At 45.8% G+C, this 23,029-nt stretch overlaps 1 protein-coding gene across 5 annotated transcripts in view; it reads left to right on the top strand.

Moving 5' to 3' along the window:
* Positions 1–2,266: 2,266 nt before the first annotated feature.
* PRPSAP1 (phosphoribosyl pyrophosphate synthetase associated protein 1) overlaps positions 2,267–23,029 on the top strand; it is a 62,097-nt gene continuing 41,334 nt past the window's right edge. For 2 of the 5 annotated variants that reach the window (XM_040330087.1, XM_040330085.1), the window contains exon 1: positions 2,267–2,453. The gene's annotated coding sequence lies outside the window, so the exon portion shown is untranslated. The remainder of the gene's footprint in view (positions 2,454–23,029) is intronic. The other 3 variants (XM_040330088.1, XM_040330086.1, XM_040330089.1) reach the window with 2 other exon arrangements.

Genomic DNA, 23,029 nt, shown 5'->3' with positions numbered 1-23,029 from the left:
GCTGCTACAATAACAAGGATCTTCAAAGACAGGACGTATATAGTCATCCTGCGGGAACGAAGCAGTTAATTAAAATGAATTTATTATTTGTCATCTCCCTGCTTGGCCCCTTTCACACGGGCTGTCTGATCAGGTTCGCCTGTCAGTTTTTCAGGCGGACCTGATCGGACCCTTAGCGGGGATATGGCGGTCTTGTGTCCCTGCAAGGCAGGAAATAAAAGCAGTCACATTCGTTCTAGTTGTCTTTCTGTGTAAATTTAAGATTGGTTAATTTTTATATTGAAAAAAAAGCTTTATCGGTCATTAAAATAAAAAACTGACTCCTAACTTTTTTAGCTGGCTCTTAGATTCCAAGCAAATTTGTCAAACCCTGGATTAATGTCTTACCCTTCCAACATGTCATCATTGTTGACTTTTTGTCAGAGCCATTTTGTACTCTTTTGTATTACATTATAATGTTTTACTGTAATTCAGAAAATTGAATAAAAAGATTGAAACAGAGAAAGACAATGAGGAGCCTCCATGTTTTTTTACCCTTCCACTGTCAGGAGGTGCCTCAGGGCCTGTGTCCTTGGACTTTTGTTTTCCTTAGAACTTCTTTAATTTCATACGGGTTTATGGGGATGCAAAAGCAGCTGAAGCAGGTCAACTGCTGTTTAGAAGGAGGGCAAGTGTGGTGGGTCACATGGAGGGCAGCTACAGGTCAGCAGGGCAAGTGTGGGTCACATGATGGGCAACCATGGGTCACATAAAGGGCAGCTATGGTCAGGAGTATAGCTACGGGTCTGGATGGTAGCTACAGGTCAGGAGGGCAAGTGCGAGTCACATGGAGGGCAGATACGGGTCAGGAGGGCAAGTGCGGGTCACATGAAGGGCAACTATGGGTCAGGCGGGAAAGTGTGGGTCACATGAAGGGCAGCTATGGTCAGGAGTATAGCTACGGGTCTGGAGGGTAGCTACAGGTCAGGGGGGCAAGTGCAAGTCACATGGAGGGCAGATATGGGTCAGGAGGGCAAGTGCGGGTCACATGAAGGGCAACTACGGGTCAGGCAGGTAAGTGTGGGTCACATGAAGGGCAGCTACGGGTCAGGAGGGAAAGTGTGAGTGACACGGAGGGCAGCTATGGGTCAGGAGGGCAAGTGCGGGTCTCATGAAGGGCAGCTACGGGTCAGGAGGGCAAGTGCGGGTCACATGAAGGGCAACTACGGGTCAGGCGGGCAAGTGTGGGTCACATGAAGGGCAGCTACGGGTCAGGAGGGAAAGTGTGAGTGACACGGAGGGCAGCTATGGGTCAGGAGGGCAAGTGCGGGTCGCATGAAGGGCAGCTACGGGTCAGGAGGGCAAGTGCAGGTCACATGAAGGGCAACTACGGGTCAGGCGGGCAAGTGTGGGTCACATGAAGGGCAGCTACGGGTCAGGAGGGAAAGTGTGAGTGACACGGAGGGCAGCTATGGGTCAGGAGGGCAAGTGCGGGTCACATGAAGGGCAGCTACTAGTCAGGAGGGAAAGTGCGAGGTCACACAGGGGGAAGCTATGGGTCAGGAGGGCAAGTGCAGGTCGCATGAAGGGAAGCTACGGGTCAGGAGGGCAAGTGCGAGGTCACACAGGGGGAAGCTATGGGTCAGGAGGGCAAGTGCAGGTCGCATGAAGGGAAGCTACGGGTCAGGAGGGCAAGTGTGGGTCACACAGGGGGAAGTAAAGGGTCAGAATTGCTGCAGGTCACATGGAGGGCAGGGGTCAACTGCATTTCAATGCACTGTGCAGGATTTCACGACTCCCCGCCATGGCATACCTTTGCTCTGTCATGAAATATTTTGTTTTGTGAGGTAAATGTTTTCATTTATACCATTGTCTTTTATATTTCAGACTGTAGAGAAGCAGCACAAACTCTAATAGGTCATGTTCCTGGAATTAGCATACCTCCATGACTGTGTCTATTCACAGGAAGCTCAGCTGGCACCACAGCACTAGCCATGTTTATCAGCACAGCACAGCACGGCTGCTTTCTTTAGAATTTTAATTAGAGGATGAGGCGCTGAACTGGCAGTGCTGTTATTACGACGCTGCCCCTGTCACCGATTGCGTATGCGCAGTCCAGGCCGGGCGCTATCTGATAGGGGACTCATAATGATAGGAGACCTGTGACCCCCGAGGCACGGCCACGCCTCCCTGACTGTCTAGCGACAAGGTCCCTCCCCTATCTCTCTGGCTGCTCTGAGGGAGGTCACGTGTCTTTCTTGCCCGGTGTTCCATCAGTTGTCGTCCATGTGTGAAGGTCCTGTTCCCCCCTCAGAGATGGCCGCTTGAGCTTCGGCGTCAACCACGGCGCATGCGTCGGAGCAGCTGAGTCACGCGCGTAACTCCCCTCACGTGAGCGCGCTGCAGGGCTGAGAGAAGTTTGCAGGGCTCGAGACGTTCAGGATAAACAAGGCGGACTCGCGCTCCAGACTCCGGTAGGTAGAAAGCTTCGCTCCCGCTGTCCCGCCCCCCTGGGACCTCAGAGGAGTCCCCCTGTCACCCACTGCCTTCCCAGCATTGTCCTCCTACCCGGATATTACCACAGGGCTCCCTTCTGCCCGTTCTTCCCCTGACTGGGTGACTCACTGCTCCTATCCTGGCTCCTCATTGGACGTCTTCTCCTGGGGCCCCTGTGTGGTGGTGTTCAGTCACTGACATTCTCTTTTGTTTGTATACACATATCTATGTCTGCATGTATCTGTTTTCATGTCGTTAACTCACCTCTCCTCCTCGTAGCATCTCGTATACAGTATGATTTTATCCTATTGCTATCGACAGCACTTCCTTTAGGAGGGTGACAACACTTGCAGCCCTGATTGCAATGCAGTAGCGGCGTTGTCACCTTTTGTGTAAGCGCTCTCCAATCAGGACTACAGGCACAACCTGTAATTCTACACAGCCAGGGCATGCCATCTGATAGACTAGGAGAGAGCTTTACCATCAGTCTCTGCACGCAGACGTTTCCACCAATCGTAGCCTCCGTGCACGCAGACGTTTCCACCAATCGTAGCCTCCGTGCACGCAGACGTTTCCACCAATCGTAGCCTCCGTGCACGCAGACGTTTCCACCAATCGTAGCCTCCGTGCACGCAGACGTTTCCACCAATCGTAGCCTCCGTGCACGCAGACGTTTCCACCAATCGTAGCCTCCGTGCACGCAGACGTTTCCACCAATCGTAGCCTCCGTGCACGCAGGCGTATGGTGATACGTCCCCATCCATCCACGGCGGAGATCTGATGAAAACGGACATCTCTCCAAAGGAAAACAATATTCCAAAAACAAACATATATGAAATAACAATGAAATCGAAACAAAATAATAAACTATTTAAATGCATAAATAAGTGAACGTGGTAAACCACTGTAAATAATAAAAAAGTCCCAATAATCCACAACTGAATGTGCATAAGCCAAGGGAATTCTTCCTATATCTGAACTGTGTGGTAAAGCCAAAAAATACACACTCCTTCCACCAGGGGGGGGACACCAAAGTGCTGTTGTTGCAGTCTCCTTACCAGAAGCTGTGACCACAATCACAGTAATCAGTATGTGCCTGGGGTGTTTAACGTCTCCCTGAAGACTCGTGGTTAAAACTGGACGTATGCAGACGATCGGATCAATAGTATCTCAGAGAAATAAGTAAAAGAAGATCCATAGTGTATACTGCGCTAAAATGGGTTTAATGAAAAAAGATCGTATTGCACTTACAAGTAGGGAATGCGCGGTGTATATGGGTACAAATACAACGTTTCTCGGCGTCTCCTCCGCTAAGTTCATCGGCCATTTCACAGGATCTCCGTGTGGAGAGGCGTAATGTCGCCGGGGATGCAGCCGACCCTACGCGTTTCGTCACAAGCGGACGTCGTCTGGGATTGGCTGCCAATCCCAGACGACGTCCGCTTGTGACGAAACGCGGAGATCCTGTGAAACGGCCGGCGAACTAAGCGGAGGAGACGCCGAGAAACGTTGTATTTGTACCCATATACACCGCGCATTCCCTACTTGCTCTTGTAAGTGCAATACGATCTTTTTCATTAAACCCATTTTATCGCAGTATACACTATGGATCTTCTTTTTCTTATTTCTCTGAGATGCTATTGATCCGATCGTCTGCATACGTCCAGTTTTAACCACGAGTCTTCAGGGAGACGTTAAACACCCCAGGCACATACTGACCACTGTGATTGTGGTCACAGCTTCTGGTAAGGAGACTGCAACAACAGCACTTTGGTGTCCCCCCCTGGTGGAAGGAGTGTGTATTTTTTGGCTTTACCACACAGTTCATTTATAGGAAGAATTCCCTTGGCTTTTGCACATTTAGTTGTGGATTATTGGGATTGTTTACAGTGGTTTACCACGTTCACTTACTGTATTTATCTGCGTATACCGCGCACTATTTTGCCCTGAAAATCAGGGCAAAATCGTGGGTGCGCGATATATGCCGATACCCGCTTTCCCGCCACGAGTTTGAATACTGCGCCGGGCAGTCTCGGAGCCTCTCACGCTGACGTCCTGAGTGTACAGGACGTCATTGCGAGTGTTGCGGAGCCTGCCCAACGATACACGAGTGTACTGCGCTCGGTATATGTCGGCGCAGTATTCAAACTCGGCGCGGGAAACGAGCGGGGAGGTCACCAGACCCGACGAAGAGGACACCCGAAGCCGCAGACGGACCCCGCACTCGACGAAGAGGACACCCGAAGCCGCAGACGGACCCGACGAGGCCGCCGCGCAATACACCAAAACTGTAGGTACAAAAAAAAAAATTACACAGGATTCACGGCAACTTTAGGGGTGCGCGGTATACGCAGGAGCACGTTATACAGCGATAAATACGGTATTTATGCATTTAAATGGTTCATTATTTAGTTTCGATTTCATTGTTGTTTCATATATGTTTGTTTTTGGAATATTGTTTTTCATTCACGTATTTTGCACATAAATGTTGTACATTTTCCCAATTTTTTTCATAAGAAATTTTGGGTATCATCAATATAAATCTTTTAGCGCTGTACCTCATATTTAAACACTTTTCCAATTTTGTATCCACAATTTTTTGGTACCGGCAGCATTTTTCTCAATCACTTGATTTAGTTCAGCGCAGTATTTTTTCTAATTCTTTGGTTTGTTTTTCTATCTCTCCAAAGGAGACAGCGGCGCTGCACAAGCCCCTCCCCGCTCAGTGAGCAGAGAGGGACTTGTCATCCGCCAGCTCTGCGGAGAGATCTCCCGCTGAGCTGGCAGGCTCTGCTGAGACGGAGTACGCCTAGTGTGAAAGGAGCCTAACTTGTAGGTACAAGTTCAAAATTAGAATTTATTACCACGTTAACAGAATTGATCAGTGTTTTTCCACACTGGAAAAACATATGGACACAAAAAAATAACCATTTTCTATGTGTGCTGTTCACACTGCAGTGCAGGCCTGAGCTGCAATAAAATGCAGACATGCTGCATTTTATCGCAGCGTACAGGACAGAATCGCATGTCACTGTGCAGTGACATGAATGAATTGTTGCTTTGTACCCTTCAAATAAAGTTGAGTCCAAAATAATAAAAGAAGAGAGAAGGTGGTGTGATGTGCTGAAATGCACATTACACTGCCCCCTGCTGGCAGAACAGACTGCTGCTGTACACTAAACCGCTGTGCCCTTAGGGTTCATTCATACCGTAACATGTGCGTTGAGCGCATGTTAATGCACTGGCTTGCTGCATTGTATTTTAGCATGCGCCTTTCTCCTTACATCTTGGAAAATGCAAATGGTCTGAAGTATGACAGCGGAGCCAAACTTGTGCTGGCCTGCCGTTTTGCCTGTGCGTTGCGCTGAAATCAATGCAAAGTGCCTGTGTGGACTTCTCCCATTCCCTTTTTTTTTTCACAGATCCAAGTGTTGGCATTCTATGAAAAAAAAAAAGTGGCAATGCCTTTGGTGCGGGTAGACCCTTAGTGGAATGTAGTTTTAGTACAGTTCTCTGCATCACAGCAGTGTTGTGATGTAGTGGTTAGCATCACAACCCGTCACGCTGCAAAAAAAATTGTGCATACAGTACTTTTTTTTAATTATTATATATTTATCATGTGAACTGACACAATAGAAATGAAGGGTTTTTGCCTTGTCAATGTGTTGGGGTTGCGCTAGAAATAGCTGCCAGAGCATCTGGTGTGAACGGACCCTTGAATCCTAACTGAGCAACTAAAAAAAATGACTCTTGACAATGGGGATGTGCGCGCACTGCCAGAGTCAATTGCATGTCCTTATCTAGGGGTACGAAAAAAAAAATATTAACTAACCCGATCCATAACTCCTCCCCTCCCTTGCAGTTTGTTCCCCCCCTGGTCTAGGGTCCTAATGTCATCAAGACAGAAGCAGGGTCCATAGCCCCGCACTGGACGTGATGACAGCGAGGGACAGTCCACCACTAGAGTGTGGGGTAGCAGAAGATTAGGTAAGTGAAACGGTTTCTTCCTTGCAGTGAAGAGGCAGCACCGCCGTCAATGGATCATTTTACATTTGCCCAGAGCTGGGTTTGCACTGCATAGATTTGCATGTTGCTGTAACTGCTTTACCTGTAGGCCAGGGATATGCAATTAGCGGACCTCCAGCTGTTGCCAAACTACAAGTCCCATGAGGCATAGCGAGACTCTGACAGCATCAAGCTTGACACCCAGAGGCAGAGGCATGATGGGATTTGTAGTTTGGCAACAGCTGGAGGTCCGCTAATTGCATATCCCTGCTGTAGGCTGTTTGGGACTCCTATAAAGCCTGGCTGAAAAACTCTCATATTGTTAGCATTGCTTATCCTGCCTAATTGCAGTACGCCGAGGGCTGGCATCACAGAAGAGGGCGCTCTTCCTGTTTCAGAAGTTGTGCATGTGTGCTGTCTCGCCACCTGCCGCACCAATCGCATGAGGGGGGAAAGAGAGCACTGTGTGACTTTTGAATAAGGATGAGCTCAGGCATGTTCGCGCAACTCCTTGTGCCTGCCAGGAAGCTAACACTCCACAGCGCTAATTGCAGGCATTATAACTGTAATTATCAGCGCTGTCGTCAGGGAAGATGATGATCAAGCCCAGTCTGTGCTTGATGAGCTTCAGTGGGTCACCTGCACTATGCTATCATGTAGGGGACTTATCACCCCTTGATAAACTTTTGTCACTTAATTTTATTGTTATCAAATGAAATGTACACTAAATACCGGTAATCATTTTTATTTTTTAAAGCCCCCCCATGTACGAACTGCTTGCAGAAAGCATCAGCTATAGACAATTTTAGGTACTTTAGGTACGCATACAGTTTTTAAGATTGACATATTTGGTATCTATTTACTATTGACATATTTGGTATCTATTTACTATTCACAATCTCATCTCTTTTATATCGGGTCATTTTGTGCACTAAAATTTTGTTTAGTGTATTTTTTTACTGGAAATATAGGTTTGATGAGCTGTTGTGCTAATATTGCATGACATAAAAAGTTGCAGCATCCACAATTTTTGTCTCCTGTATCTCTGCTCTCAGAAAATATATAATGCTTAGCGGGCTTTACAAAATTTCAGGCTTAAAATGTGTACTTTAACTTGAGAGCAAAGAATGCAAAAAACAGCCATGGCATCGACATGGTTAAAAGGCAATTAGTAAGGTCCCTTTTCACACCGGGGCGGGAGGTGCGGTGGCAGTAAAAATAGCGGCGCTATACCGTCGAAATTGGGGCAGTATTCGGCCGCTAGCGGTGCGGATTTAACCCCCCCCCCTTGCTAGTGGCCGAAAAAGGGCTAATACCGCGGTTTCCCATTGCTTTCAATGGGGAGGAGCGGTAAAGACACCGCTCCAAAGATGCGGCTAGCAGGACTTTTGGAGCGGTCCTGCTGGCGCCACCACTCCTGTGTGAAAGCCCTTGGGCTTTCACACTGAGACTGCAGGGCAGGAGTTTTTCAGGTGGTATTTAGGCACTATTTTTAGCGCTAAAACGCCTGAAAAACTCCTCGGTGTGAAAGGGGTCTAAGGTTTGGTGTACATCCAAGTTTTGTGACAATGTGCATGTTACTGTAATACACACTACATGCATTGTGGTGCCATTCGTTTTGAATACCACCCTAACACATGCACTGCAAAACACCTTAGAGCGCTGCAGGAAAAAAATTGTGACATGTCTGATTTTTTTGTTGCACTGTTCTAATGCAGTGTATATTACTGCATGACTTGGCACATGGGCGTTAACAAACGTGCTACGCAAATGTACTTTAAAAAAAGTTTTAGTTTTATGTCAATTTTCTTTAGGCTGCATTTATGCTTGAACTGAGCGACCTTGGTTGTTTGTCCAGATGTGTTTGAGAGTTTTTGTGGGTGTCTGAGGTTTGAGTTTTTTTTTTTTTTTTTTAAAGCGGGGGTTCACCCTAAAAAAAAAAATTCAAACATTACAATGAGCTGACCTGTGACACGGACAATATGCTGGTCGTCTTTTTTTTTTTTCATACATACCGTTTTATCTGTATTTTCTCCCCGGATTCCCCGCGGGAGTGGACATTCCTATTCACAGGGTAAGTGATTGACTTTCTTCCGACAGGCGCATACAGCGCGTCATGAGTTGCCGAATGTCGGTGCGCAGGCACCGTATAGAGCCGACCCGACGTTCGGTTTCTTTCGGCAACTTGTGATGCGCTGTATGCGCCGGTCGGAAGAACGTCAATAACTTACCCCGTCTGGGGGATCGGATGAAAACACAGGCGGTCTGTTTTCACTTGATTTCCCCATAGAGAAGGGCAGGTCCGTGTCTGCACAGCAAAGCAGAAAGGACCTGTCATCCGCATGCTCTGCAGGGATTAGCGTATTGATCCCTCACTGAGCAAGCGAAATCCACAAGACGGAGGCGCCTGTGTGAAGAGGCCTTGGGCTCTTTTATAGTAGTCTATTGCCGCCTATCGGAGCTCAAAAGATTTGTTCCCCCTAAAGTGATTGTAAAGTCTTGTTTAACCACTTTAATACCGGTCCTTCTCACCCCCTTCCTGCCCAGGCCAATATTCAGCTTTCAGCGCTGTCACTCTTTGAATGACAATTGCTTGCTGATTGGCTGACTATGACAGCAGCAGGAGCTAATGGCACCGTTGTTGTGTCTCAGCCAATCAGGAGGCAGAGTCCTGAACAGCCGAGGAACTCGTGGACATCGCTGGATAGAGATGAGGCTCAGGTAAGTATTAGGGGGGGCTGAAGGATGCTGCTGCACACAGAAGACTTTTTATTTGAATGCAGAGAATGCATTGATAAAAACCCTTCTGACTTTACAACCCCTTTAAATCTGTGCATCCATAATATTGTCTGATTGTACAGTGTTTTTTTTTTTTTCCTAAGATTTATTTGGAAAGGCTCAGGGACTTTATATGCAAAATGGTGCTTTTTTTTTGTTGGTTTAATTGACTTCTGTGGAGATGCTGCAGAAAAGCATTTATTGCATTTTTGCTGTGATTTTGCTGCAATTTTTTAACTATTGTAACTGCCCAACAACAAATTGGCCAAAAAAAGCATTAAATCTGCAAAACCCAACAAAAATGCACCGCAAAAAAACACTGCAGAAACATATCAAAAGCAAACTGCAGAGTTCTTGTTAAATCTGCAGTAGAACATGCAATCAGATTATAATGCACATGGTCAGCTTTAGATAAGGTAGCAGCTTAACTAGTTGCCGCCCGCCAACCGTCAAATGGTTCTCTATCTGGGACGCCGTCATATGATCTCTGGGACGTGGCTGTTTAACCATGTGATCGGCTGTATCCAATCACAGCCTGTCACATGTAAACACGGAGATTATGGTAATCGGCTCTCCTTGCCTCAAGCTGACAGTGTGTGGCGAGGAGAGCGATCAGCGGCATCTCCACGCAGGGGGACATCTAGGAATGTAATCGGGGCACTGATCATCAGTGCTTTAATTACAGTATAGCAATATAGTGCCACCAATCAGTGCCCATTAGCGATGCCAGTCAGTGCTAGTTATCAGTGCCTATCACTGCTGTCGATCAATGCCCACCAGGGCCGCCTATCAGTGCCCAAAAGTGCGGCATATTAGTGCCTCCTCATCAGTGCCACCTCATCAATGCCCACAAGGGCTGCCTATCAGTGCCCAAAAGTGCGGCATATTAGTGCCACCTCATCAATGCCCACCAGGGCCGCCTATCGGTGCCGCCTCATCAGCGAAGGCAAAAAATTACTTGGTTACAAAATTTACTGACAGAAACTAGGTAAACTTTTTTTTTTTTTTGGTCCTTATTTAAAAATAAAAATAAAACGGCACTGATTAAATACCACCAAAAGAAAGCTCTATTTGTGTGAAGAAAATGATAAAAAATTTGGTCGGGTACGGTGTAGTACAACTGCGCAATTGTCATTCAAAGTGCGACAGCGCCGAAAGCTGAAAAATGGCTTGGGCAGGAAGTGGTTGTAAGTGCCCTGTAGGCAAGTGGTTAATGATGGTGGTTCCATATGTTTCTCTCATGAAGAATGATTGTACCCCAATTGTTATGTAATGACTTTAGGCAGAATAAAGAGGACCAAGTATGAGATGTAGTCTTTTCAGCCTCATGCACACTGGGTGCTTTGGCCATCTCTCCTAGACACCTTATCACCTGGCAGCAGCATTTTGTCAGAAAAAAAAAGCTTGATACTTTTAAACGAGTGAACCGCGTTTAGATGCGTCAATTAATAATTTATTATAGACATTGAAATTAATTAATGCTCAAGCGTTAAATGAATCTAGCGCTCATACATGTTTAGATGCATTTACGCGTGCCAATCTTTTTTTTTTTTTTTTTCAAAACACTGCTGCTCCTGAATATGCTGGCATTGTTTCTTTTTTTTTGGTTGGTGTTTTCTCTCTGCCTCTTAAAAAAACAAAAACAAAGAGCAGTGTTAAGTTGTGTGTGTTTGGCCTTCATGTTAAAGTAGAGCACGCTGAGTAATGTGTAGGTGTAACACAGGTATTTATTACCTCTCAGATATCACAGTGCTTCCGCTGACAACACCTTCATCTACAAAAGGTCACAGCTAACTTGGTTTCATGCATCATCCAGGGTCGGCAACCACGTTTTGTACTGAAATGCTTGCTCTGATGTAGTGTAGTGTGATCCTGATGTCTGTGCAGGCCTTGGCTGTGTTCACAAACTTCTGAACAGACCAGCACCTGCTGACTTATTAAAAAGTTGCAACCTAAATGTCTCTGTGGGAGGGAAGACGGAGGAAAAGAATCCTCCAGCTGCAGACTGGACATCAGCTCAATCTAGGCCAGTGGTTCTCAACCTGGGGGTCGAATGATGATTTTTGCCAGTAGTCACCAAATCCTGGGCTGTTCCTGAAGCCCAGCCTTTGTGGTTGCCCAGCTGGGCTGTTCCTGGAGGCCGCCCACTCAGGCTCTTCACAACCACCCATTCAGTTCACAGCATGGCTGGGGGGCAGAGACTAGAGGTCAGCTGACTGGTGGGGCTAATGTGAAGTAGCAAGGGCTGAAGGAGACCCTATCTCCTGATTTCGGCATAGGTGTCACTGCTGCAAGACGCCACACAGCTGAAGACACAGTGAGTAACACTACCTGTGATTATAGTTGCCATTAAAAGTTCCCGTTGCAGTTCTCAGATTAGCAGATGAACTTGATCAAGAGCACCTAAGTTGGGACACCAATTTGAAAACGCGGGGGACGAGAGGATGACGTGGTGCACGTGAAGCACGCACGTCTGAGGGAGGGCTTCCCCATGCTACGGGCCTGAGCCGAGAGGAGGAGACGGAAGGAGGAAGATCCGACGGCGTCTCAGCGGCAGCAGCTACGATGCAGAGCGGGAGCCTGCGGAGCTGCTAGAGACTGAGTACGCCGGTCACCTGACACGCTGCTCCACGCTGCTCTCCAGGAACCCAGCCTCCCCCAATCCACTGCCCCCCCCGAGGAGAAGGTAGGCACGGTACAGTGCAGAGGAAGGCATGGACGCCTCCATCGGCTGGTTAACATAGCAGCCGCCCTCCACCCCCTCTGCCTGCCGTGATATCTACTATTTTAAATCTCCAAGTTGTGTAAGGGGAAAAAAAAAAAAAATCGCCTTCCAGGTAATGTCAGCCCTCTGTTTGTTCCTTCCCTATGGAGATGATGTGGGACTGGGGAGGTAGATCTGTGTGTTCGACCCAGGATTGTACCTGGACAGAAGAGTGATGTGGTAGGATGGTCAAACATACCACTGCACTGTAGGCTCATTCCATATGCAATACATGCTATTTTGCCAGAGAAATTAGCCATGGTAATTGTTTGAATCAACCTGCGCAATACTGTTTTAAGCACCATATGACACCTAGCTGTTTAGTCTCCATTAAGATACATTAAGACATAACCCGTAACCATCATACAGTCTGTCTCTGAATGCTTTGAATGAAGTAAATATTCACGGGCGATCAATTTGTATCTCAAAAATACCCCATAAATACTGAGGTCATTGGTAAGGGGGTGCGGTTGAAAGGGCCCCGGCTGCCGAGAGACATTGTATCCCCCTCGGCTCCAAATACCGTCAAACCACAGCGGGTAGGACCTAAAAGCACGGGCGGAAATATTGGAGCCATTTATTCACCTATTCATTTTTGTCAGCTTTCTGTTTCTCCTTCCCATCCCCACCATTTGACCGTGGGTCCACTGTATGAGTATGGTCTGGTTTGTCATATTGGCTTAGTGGGGGGTAAAACATCCCCAAAATAGTGCGTGGGGGACCTCCCTTGCCCATAGCTCGAGCAACGGGAGACGACCCTGTGATCCCCTAGAACACCAGTGCAAAATCCTCAGAAAGTGAGGTTAAGGCTGTTCGGATTACCCTCCCTTCCCAAACAAATAAAAACCACTGCCTAATAAAAAAAAAAAAAAAAAAGGGGGAGGCAACCATCTGCTGTCCAAACTGGGGAAACGTATTAGAGGGACAAAGAAATATAACATGAATAAATCTACAAGGGGGGCCGCCCCTAAAATCCCCAAAGATAACCCCCCCACCAGTACGATCAGACACTACATGACATCTGAGGGGAGTTCTAAGAGCCCAGGCCTGTCAAAAAAAACAGAAAAAACTAGCACAACTAAAAAGGGTGTAGGGGGGGCAGCTACCCCAATCACGGACACCTCAATAGAAAGTGAACATGAGGTTAGTCAAAAGGTCGACTCCAGACTGGACACTCATATCCCCACAAGGGGGGAAATGGATGGGATGTTAAGGAGAGTGGAAACTGCGATAAGAGAAGAAATTAGCGCATTAAGAAAGGATTTATACCATATGTTGGAACGGGTTGAGGAAGCGGAAAAAAAAATGGAAAAACAGGACTTAGAATTAACCGAACTAAAAATTCAACATCAGACGATGAAACAAAACCAGAGGTGGTTACAATACCGACTTGAGGACCAAGAGAACCGTAACAGAAGACAAAATTTAAGGGTGCGATCTATAAAGGAGGAGAAAGGGGAAGACCTGAGAAAAATTCTTAATGACCTATTCCTCCCCCTCTTAGACAATGGCGCGGAGGGCCCCCTCAAAATGGAACGTGTACATCGTGTAGGAAAGATGAGAGAGGGAGAAGGTAGTTGGCCCAGGGACATTATTGTGAGGTTCAGATATTTTGAGGACAAAGATGAGATCTGGACAAAACTCAGGAGAAAGGCCCCCCTACGCTATGACGGGACTGATATTCAGATTTTCACGGACTTGGCCTGGGAGACTCTGGCCAGGAGAAGGTCCCTCAAACCACTCCTGGAACAAATGCGCCAGCTTAATATTAAGTATCAATGGGGTTTTCCGGCATGTCTGATTGGCCGCAAAGAGGGGATCTCGGCAAAGTTGATATTCCCCGAGGACCTGGTAGGGTTCTGTCGCAAACTGGACATGCCGGTTTTGGAGATCCCAGGTTGGGATGAATAGTTCATTTTGATACAGATAGCCTCCTCAAGCGGTTTAACGAGGGTTGAGCTAGGATGATCAAGGGGGACGGGGGGGGTAAGGGGGAGGGAGGGGGGGGATCGAGAAGGGGAGCAAGGAGGCTAGGTCCGTACCCTACCCATGTAAGATCAACCCCCAGGAGAATATCTCGGGGGGGAAAATGGGAGGGCGGGACGGTTGGAGGCCTACCTCATCCATGAGAACCGACGGGTAGGGGAGATCGAGGATCCCTACGGTTCAGAGGCGATGGATAGGCCTAGGTGGGGGGGGGGACGTGGGTGTTTTTGGGGGGGGAGACGCGGGAGGGGGGGGGAGGGATGGAGGAGGGTGGGGGATGGGGAAGGGAAAAGGGAACTTGGCTCCCATGGAATCTCATGGACAGTTCATTAAGAAATGATCCAGCCATAGAATAATGACTGAAGTAAAATTTCTATCATACAATGTTAAGGGTTTGAATTCAGCCGTTAAAAGACTCAAGGTCCTCGCAGAGATCGAACAACTTAAAGCGGAAGTCGTGTTTATTCAGGAATCTCACTTAACCATAGAGGCGAATATTAAACTTTTTTCACCAGCATATCCCACTTGGTTTTATGGGGATTCTATCTCGAAACGCGCTAGGGGCGTGGCAATTGGGTTCTCAAGGGGGTTTGGATTTACCCTAGAAGCAAGGAAGACAGACCCAGAAGGGAGATTTATATTCCTTAGGGTAAGGATTGACAACATTGTCTATACCTTAGCAAATATCTACGCCCCAAATGTACATCAAACCCAATATTTAGGGAAAATTCTGGGAAAGTTAAAAGACTTCGCCGAGGGATATACGATCCTGATGGGGGACTTTAATTTTGTCCTGGACCCGAAAGAGGATAGTACGTTCCGTGGGAGGGTGACAAAAAATGGGCTTCTACAAAGAATTAAACAAAAGATTCATGACCACCAATTAGTCGATGCCTGGCGGATTTTTCATCCCAAGGAACATGACTACACGTTTTACTCCCCCCCCCCACGGAACGTACTCCAGAATCGACTACATCTTGGCGGACCACAGGCTTCTGGACTCTATAACGGAAACGGACATAGGAATAATGACGGTGTCAGATCACGCTCCAATTTCTATGAAAATTAAACTGTCCATACAAAAGAGACAGAGGCCGGTGTGGCGCCTGGATGATAGCCTGATACGCAATGAAGGCGGGGCAAGCAGGGTGGAGGAGGAATTAAAACAATTCTTCCTCATCAACGATACAGAAGGGATAACCAGCGCAACCCTTTGGGAGACACATAAAGCCTACATCAGAGGAATTTTAATTGCGGAGGGCGTAAAAAAAAAAAAAAAGTTGAAAAGTAAAGCAAACACCCTGATTAAAGAGATAGAGACCTTAGAACGCGAACATAAAGCGCAGGGATCAAAAGAAACATATCTTAACCTAACAATAAAGAGAGACGCCCTCAAGGAGACCATGGAACAGGAAGCGAGAAATAAACTTAACTATCTCTAAAGAGAGATACGTATGGGGTAATAAACCAAGCAAGCAACTAGCTAAAATGGCTCAAAAAAAGAAAGCTAGAAACTATATCGATAAAATAAAAAGGAAAGACGGGAACATGGTTTACGCAAATAGAGAAATAGCGGATACTTTTAAAAATTACTACGAGGAACTTTATACTCTAAAAAATCCAGGGTGGCAGGCAGGGGAAAGGGAGGTGAAGATCCGAGAATTTCTAGACAGGGCAGGACTTCCTAGTTTAGAGGAGATGGAAAGTTTAAATATGGACCGCCCCATAACTGAAGAAGAAATAAAAGAAGCTCTAAATTCCACCGCGGGGGGTAAAAGCCCGGGGCCAGATGGGTTTACCCCCCAGTACTATAAGAGATTCAGCAACATTTTGATCCCAAAGATGTGCAAATACTTCAACGGGCTAGGGTCTGAATTTGAAATCAGCAGGGAAGCTACTGAGGCCACGGTGGCAATAATTTTAAAGGAAGGGAAAGATAGCTCTCTCTGTTCGGCGTACAGACCCATCTCTCTGTTAAATACAGACACTAAGCTCTTTGCCAAGATTTTGGCGGGGCGATTAAAAGGGGCTATACACGTTTTGATTCACCCCGACCAGGTAGGATTTGTGCCCAACAGAGAGGGCAAAGACAACAGCCTCAGGGCCATCCTCCTGCTTCAGACCATAAGGCAGAATGGGCCCCCAGGTCTATTCCTGTCAGTTGATGCTGAAAAAGCTTTTGACAGGGTAGACTGGGGGCTCATGATGGAGACTCTCAATGCTATGGGAATAGGAAAAAGGATGTTTCGCTGGATTAAAACACTCTACCATCACCCTTCAGCAAAAATAAAAATCAATGGGATACTATCGGACCCCTTCGAGATGAAAAATGGGACAAGGCAGGGATGCCCCCTGTCCCCCCTTCTTTTTATTCTTTCTTTAGAGCCTCTGTTATCTACCATTCGTAACGACCCCGACATTAATGGAGTCAGAGTAGAAGGGGAGGAACATAAATTATCGGCGTTTGCCGATGATATTTTGTTCTATCTAACCAATCCGGCCAAATCTATCCCAAAGCTCTCCAAAGTGTTGCAACAATATGGTGCCATTTCTAATTTTAAAATTAACGAAACTAAATCTGAAATTCTGAACATTAATTTAAACAAAAAGGAGGTGGGTCGGGTCAAGGAGATCTGTGTGTTCCCCTGGACTAAAGAATTAAAGTATCTAGGAGTTAAACTGGCCAATACAACCCAGAAGATGTATAAAATAAATTATATTCCCTTATTAAACGAGATCAAGAGTGAATTAAAAAGAACGATTAATAAACCCATTTCATGGATCGGACGCATTAATATGCTAAAGATGGTTGTAGTCCCGAAAATTCTTTATAAATTTTTACTACTCCCAATAGCACTCCCTCAGCAATTTTTGAGAATTCTTAATTCCTTGTTACTAAACTATGTTTGGAAAAATAAGAAGCATAGAATATCCCTCTCTATCCTAAAACAGGGTAAGCCATTCGGCGGTCTGGCAGTTCCGGATATTAAAAGTTATTATAAGGCGGCGGTTTTAGCACGTGCGGTAGAATGGGCACGGGATAGGAAGGACAAAAGGTGGGTGCAAATTGAGAAAGCACTAACTAGTAAACATTTGAATAATATTATTTGGATTCCTGCACAACACAGAGTACTAGATCACAAAACACATGATTTAACACGGGACACTTTAAGAATGTGGGACAAGACCCTGACACAAATAGAGGGTAAATTTAATTCCCCATTAATGAACCTCAAAGAAAATCCTTATTTTGCACCAGGGGAAAATAAAATTGGAGGGAATTGGATTAAGGTAGACACGGTATATTTAGGGGATATTATTAAAGAGGGAGAGATAATGACCTATGAAGATCTGAGATCCAAAACGGATTTTTGGAACTTGGATAGGTGGCATTACTCCCAATTGCATCACTTTGTGAGGCACCTCCCCCGTCCATTACGGACAGAGGCGGAGCTAACTCCACTCGAGAAGATTTGTAAATTTAAGAATACAAAGGGCACTATCACAAAATTATATGGATTATTGGTAAAGATAGGTTCACGGAACGAAGCACCCTTCATAGGTAAATGGGAAAGAGAATTAGGAACCACAAGAGGGACAAACAGTCATAAGAGGATTATGCATCTTACCCATTCATCCGCAATTGACGTACGAACCGCCGAAACAAACTACAAGTGTATCTCAGGGTGGTATATTACACCAGATAAAGCAAATAAATATAAAGCAGATCAGACCGCAGAGTGTTGGCGGGGCTGCTCTGAAAGAGGCACGATGGCCCACCTTTGGTGGTCATGCCCAAAAATACAAACTTACTGGGACATAATTTTGAGTCAAATTAAAGTTATTACGGGCAAAGACTTAAAGAAAGACCCCTGGGTCGTGCTCTTTCATTGTAGCCAAGAGGGGAAAAAAAAATATAAGCAGTCTTTGATTCCTCATCTCCTAAACGCCGCAAAGAAACTTATACCCAAAAAGTGGCAGGAGATGGAAAGTCCACACGTTTGGAATTGGATAGATGAAGTGGAGGAAACGTACAGGCTGGAAGAGTTAAAGGATAGGCACCTGGAGACGAGCGGCGGACACGGGGAAAAATGGGAAAAATGGCGGGAATATAAAAAAACATGGAGTTATGCAGAAAGAGTTAGGGTATGCTACTAACATGCCATATGTCATAAACATTTCCTAGGCTAGAGTCCTTCCCTAGAGTGAGTCACATATGATTCATGATCAATGAACGTTGGAGATTGTTTTAGCTTGCGAAGGAAAAGTTAGGAGATTCCGGGGAGCCAAGAGGGGGGGGCGGGGGGGTGTAAATCAATATAGAGCCATAATGGTAAGCTATTGTTACAATCCATTACCATCATTATTATAGTGTTGGCCTATATTTACTGAAAAAAAAAAAAAAAAAAAAAACAAGGAGCATAGTAAATATACCACACATGATGCAAACCACAAAACGAGACGTAAGACGCATCAAACCATGAGCCGGTCTCAAAGATTTGGTAAAAGCTGAGGTGGTAGTAAAAAAAAAAAAAAAAAAAAGAGCACCTAAGTTGGCTGATCAGAACCTCCTCCAGCACTGCCACTGATCCCAACTCCCCGCCAGTACTGCCACTCCCCCCACCCCCCTACCAAGGTACTAGAGAAGGAAAATAGAGAATACATGGAAGGGAGAGGAAAAAAGGGGAAGCAACAAAGAAAAATGGAGAGAAAGAACAAGAAAAGATGGCTAGAGAGAGGGATGGGGGGAAAAAATAAGAACTTAGGATAAAAAGGGAAAGAAAGGAGAACAAAGAGAAAGTGTGGTAAATGTACCATAAGGGGTTTTAATATTGTATGCGTGGAAGGGACTCAGGAAGCGCTAAATGTCCATAGGTTAGGGGCGCAAATAACTTGTCTTGCCTTGGGTGCTGACAACCCATGGTACGGAAATAATTTTACTGTTGGGGGTCCCCACAATTTGTGAAATTTTATCAAGGGGTCGCTGCACTAGAGGATGAGAACCACTGGCCTAGGCAGATGCACTTCACTTGAGCTCAAGGACTTATTTTATTTTATTTTTTATATATATATAATTGGTGTGTACTGTGAAATGTCAGGAATATAATGGTAGGGACACTATAAAAGTCGTACGCACGAACGTCTGGTTTTTCTTGATGTTTTACAGCAGGTAGGACCCGTGGAAGGAAATAATGAATGAAAATTCTCATATGAGGAAGGCTTTTTATTTTGTTTTCTGATCATGCACATGCCTTTCGCATCTGATTTTTCGCGTACGAAAACAGTACACATTAAACAAAAATCGTTGGTTCTGCTCACGTATGAGGATTTGTTCCTTGAGAAATTTTTGTTTGGAATGTCTGAATCAGATGTCGAATACTTGTGTACACACTATACATTTTCTTCTGATCTTTATCGGTGTACCCAGGTTTACTGAGAAGTTGGCAACTCATTATAAGCTAGTCAGCAGCTCCACGCCCTATAATTCTATACCTTGAGGAATAAATAATTATTCACCTACCTCTTTGCTGGTTTGGAAATCCTGTTTTTGCATCTACGTTGAAATTTATAAAATTTTACTGGAAGAATAGACTTTGGTAGTACTGCATCACAGTGATTTGAATAGCGAATTAGAATTCCAACTTCCACTAGGGCGTGCACTGGTGCTATATATTAAAAGGGGTTGTAAAGGTTAAAAAAAAATTCCCTAAACAGCTTCCTTTACCTCAGTGCAGTCCTCCTTCACTTACCTCATCCTTCGATTTTGCTTTTAAATGTCCTTATTTCTTCTGAGAAATCCTCACTTCCTGTTCTTCTGTCTGTAACTCCACACCGTAATGCGAGGCTTTCTCCCTGGTGTGGAGAAAGCCTCTTCAGAACCGGTTCACACTGGGGCGACTCGTCGGGCGACTCAGCCGCCTGACAAGTCGCGTCCCATTCTATTCAATAGAACCGTACTAATAGGAACGACGCAAGTCGCTCCGACTTAGAAAAAGGTTCTTGTACGACTTCGGGGGCGACTTGCATTGACTTCTATACAGAAGTCATTTTGCAAGTCTCCTCTGAAGTCGTCTTCAGGACGCTTTGCGCAGTCTCCCCCGAAGTCGTGCCGCCCCAGTGTGAACTGGCTCTGAGGGGGAGGGGGGCTAGCAGGAGGGTCAGGACGCTCTCTACTTTACAGATAAAAGAGTTGTGTGTTAGTGGGCGTCCTGACACTCCTGCTCGCCCCCTCCCCCCTCAAGAGGCTTTCTCCACAACAGGGGAAAAGCCTTGCATTACTGTGTGTTGCAGACAGAAGAACAGGAAGTGAGGATTTCTCAGAAGAAATAAGGACATTTAAAAGCAAAATCTAAGGATGAGGTAAGTGAAGGAGGACTGCACTAAGGTAAAGGAAGCTATTTAGGGATTTTTTTTTTTACCTTTTACAACCCCTTTAAGGAATACATTTTGGAGGGGTGCAGAGTTGTGCGCATTGTTGGAAGTAAATTGCACACCCCTGCCATAGCAAGTTTCTCCTCGCTGACAAATTGGAGCTCCACAGTCAAAATGAGGACATGGTTTTTGAGATCAATGCATCTTCTGAGTTTCATTGACTGGTCATGGAGACCGGAGATATCCAGCTCCTGCCCTTTGTTGTTTGGTGTCTTGTTATCTCAGAGTTTACCATCTGTCCCACCGTGTAACCACTACAGTGCAGGCCAATTCCATCCCTGCCAGGCCCCCCTCATGGTTCATTGGTGATCGGCTCATGCAAGTGAGTATCAGCCTTCCATGCCTATTTTTCACACTTGCATTGATGTTCTATTCCATGCAATAGGTTGATCAATGTTAAAATTGTACTATTAGACTAATGTTTAAATATGTTCACTTTATAGACGTATGTATGCTTTAGATGACATTCAGCCTCTAAAGACGACCTAGGGGTCTGAAACATGTCAGGTGTCCTCTACAGCTACGTGCCACCTTCACACCAGAGGGCATTTATTTTCATGCCTGTATTTTTGTACTGCTTTAAAAAAAAATTCTACTGTATAGATTATCAAATGTTTCTAATAAACAATACTTTTTAAATACTCACCTGTTTTTTTCCTGAGGGGTTATGCTGTGCCTATGAGCACTTGGTTTGTCCTTTGAAATGCATGAACCGCAAGATTTGCTCGTATCTAGTCCTGGCTATGACAGCAGAGAAAAAAAGAACACAAACGTTTTATGTGTATATCACACGCTCACATTATTTCAATTAGCATTCATCACTTGTAATTGCTTGGGAATTGCGCACCTATTCTTTGTATGTATGACAGCAGAGAACATGGACATATGGTGAATTGGGTCAGTGGACCAAATATGACTGCAACCTTTTTTTTTTTGTATTCCCCATTAGGAGGGATAGACCCAGAAAGGTCTTAAATTCGGGAACCGTTCTAGGTTTCCAGCCAAATTCTTTGAGAATGGTCAAATTTGTATTTGCGGTGGGAAATTTACCAGCGTATAATTTGCTTTGGTCCACAATTGATCTGTACAGATCTTCCATTAAAAATGGCTTATAATGGGGAAGTAACATTTGCTGTTTCCACCCGAGTTCCTGGGTTGGCCAGTGAATGGGGAAAGTATGGGCACTGCAGAAGTGGTGGGCTAACAATCGGGCTTTGCAAGCACATCAGGAAGGGCACTATGGGCTCTACGTGCCTGTCTTTAAATTCTTGGTGGCTGCGGGACACTACTTGTGCTAGCCACCACACCAGCTTGAACTACACTTATGGGACTCGCCACGTCACCAAATGATACTGCAGTGCTGGTTTGTCTAAGCCTACGACCAGGATGTACTAGGCCGCTGGTGCTTGCCAGTTCACCATAAGGTTGAACAGCACTAGTACTGTCTCTCTGCTGCATACGAGAACCATGCGGTTGTTGCACCTCAGCAACAGAAGAACTGCGTCGGGTACGCCTGACCTTAGCAGGGACCACTACTTCATCGGTGCCATCTTTCGGGGTGCAGCTTCTCTCTACGTGACAGTGAGGCTTCCCCTTCGCTCTCATCTGTCATGCTCAGCATTGTGTAGGCTTCTTTACTAGTGTACCTCTGTTTGGACATTTTGGCCCCTAAATGTATAGGTACCTAGTGTGAAAGCACCTGGTTGTCGGACTGATTGAATCACAAACAAAAATAAACGGTTAGTGCTAGCGGGAATCAGTTGTGACTCTAACGCTGCAAATTTGTGTACTGTGTTTTGGAAGTGACAGTGATCCTGCTGCACTTGGGTGGGCTGGGCGGAGGGGCTCAATGCAGGTGTCTTGGCTGATCCTGCTAACACCGCATTTTTGGGAACACTGTACTCTTGGACGCTAGTATAGTTCTGATCAGATCAAAGATATTGATCCGTTCAAACTCTATTCTAGTAAGGGAGGTGTATGGTGTGTTCGTTGGTGCTATTGGCAAACAAAGGGTTAAAATCTGACACTGTCTGCGATAACTTTCTCTCACTGACGTGAACTAGCATCACCTGTGATACTAATACAGTGATCAGAAAAATATCTGTACACTATACTAATGCCACTGTGACAGGGAGTGAAGGGGTTAACTGGGGGTGATCAAGGCGTTAAACCTTTTATAGGGGACTATATGGTGAGTACCCTAAACCTATCTGGGACCAACGCTAACTGCCCTAATGCTGTTTAGTGACCCCAATACAGTGATCAGTAAAATAGAAAAAATGCACTTGGTGACAGGGCGTCGAAGGGTAACTGGCAGGGCACGATCAGGGGGCTAAGCGTGCCTACATGTACTGGTGTCAGTGTAGTGTTGGTGTACTCACTGTAGATGTCGTCTCCTCTCTCTCTGGAACTGAAAAGGGCTCCACGAGGGGAGATGACATCACTTCCTCTGCCTGTGTTCACATTGCACAGGCAGAGAAGGTGCTGTCATTCGCCAGAACCGATCAGCAAGTCCAGGCCAGAAATCATTGGCCTGGACCTGTAGACTGATCGGTTCTGAAACGAATCCAATCGCCGCGAATGACTTAC

The sequence above is a fragment of the Rana temporaria genome, chromosome 12 (assembly GCF_905171775.1).
Source record: "Rana temporaria chromosome 12, aRanTem1.1, whole genome shotgun sequence".
NCBI classification, from domain to species: domain Eukaryota; kingdom Metazoa; phylum Chordata; class Amphibia; order Anura; family Ranidae; genus Rana; species Rana temporaria.
The sequence above is the reverse complement of the archived record's forward strand: the minus strand, read 5'-3'. Positions and strand labels throughout refer to the sequence as shown.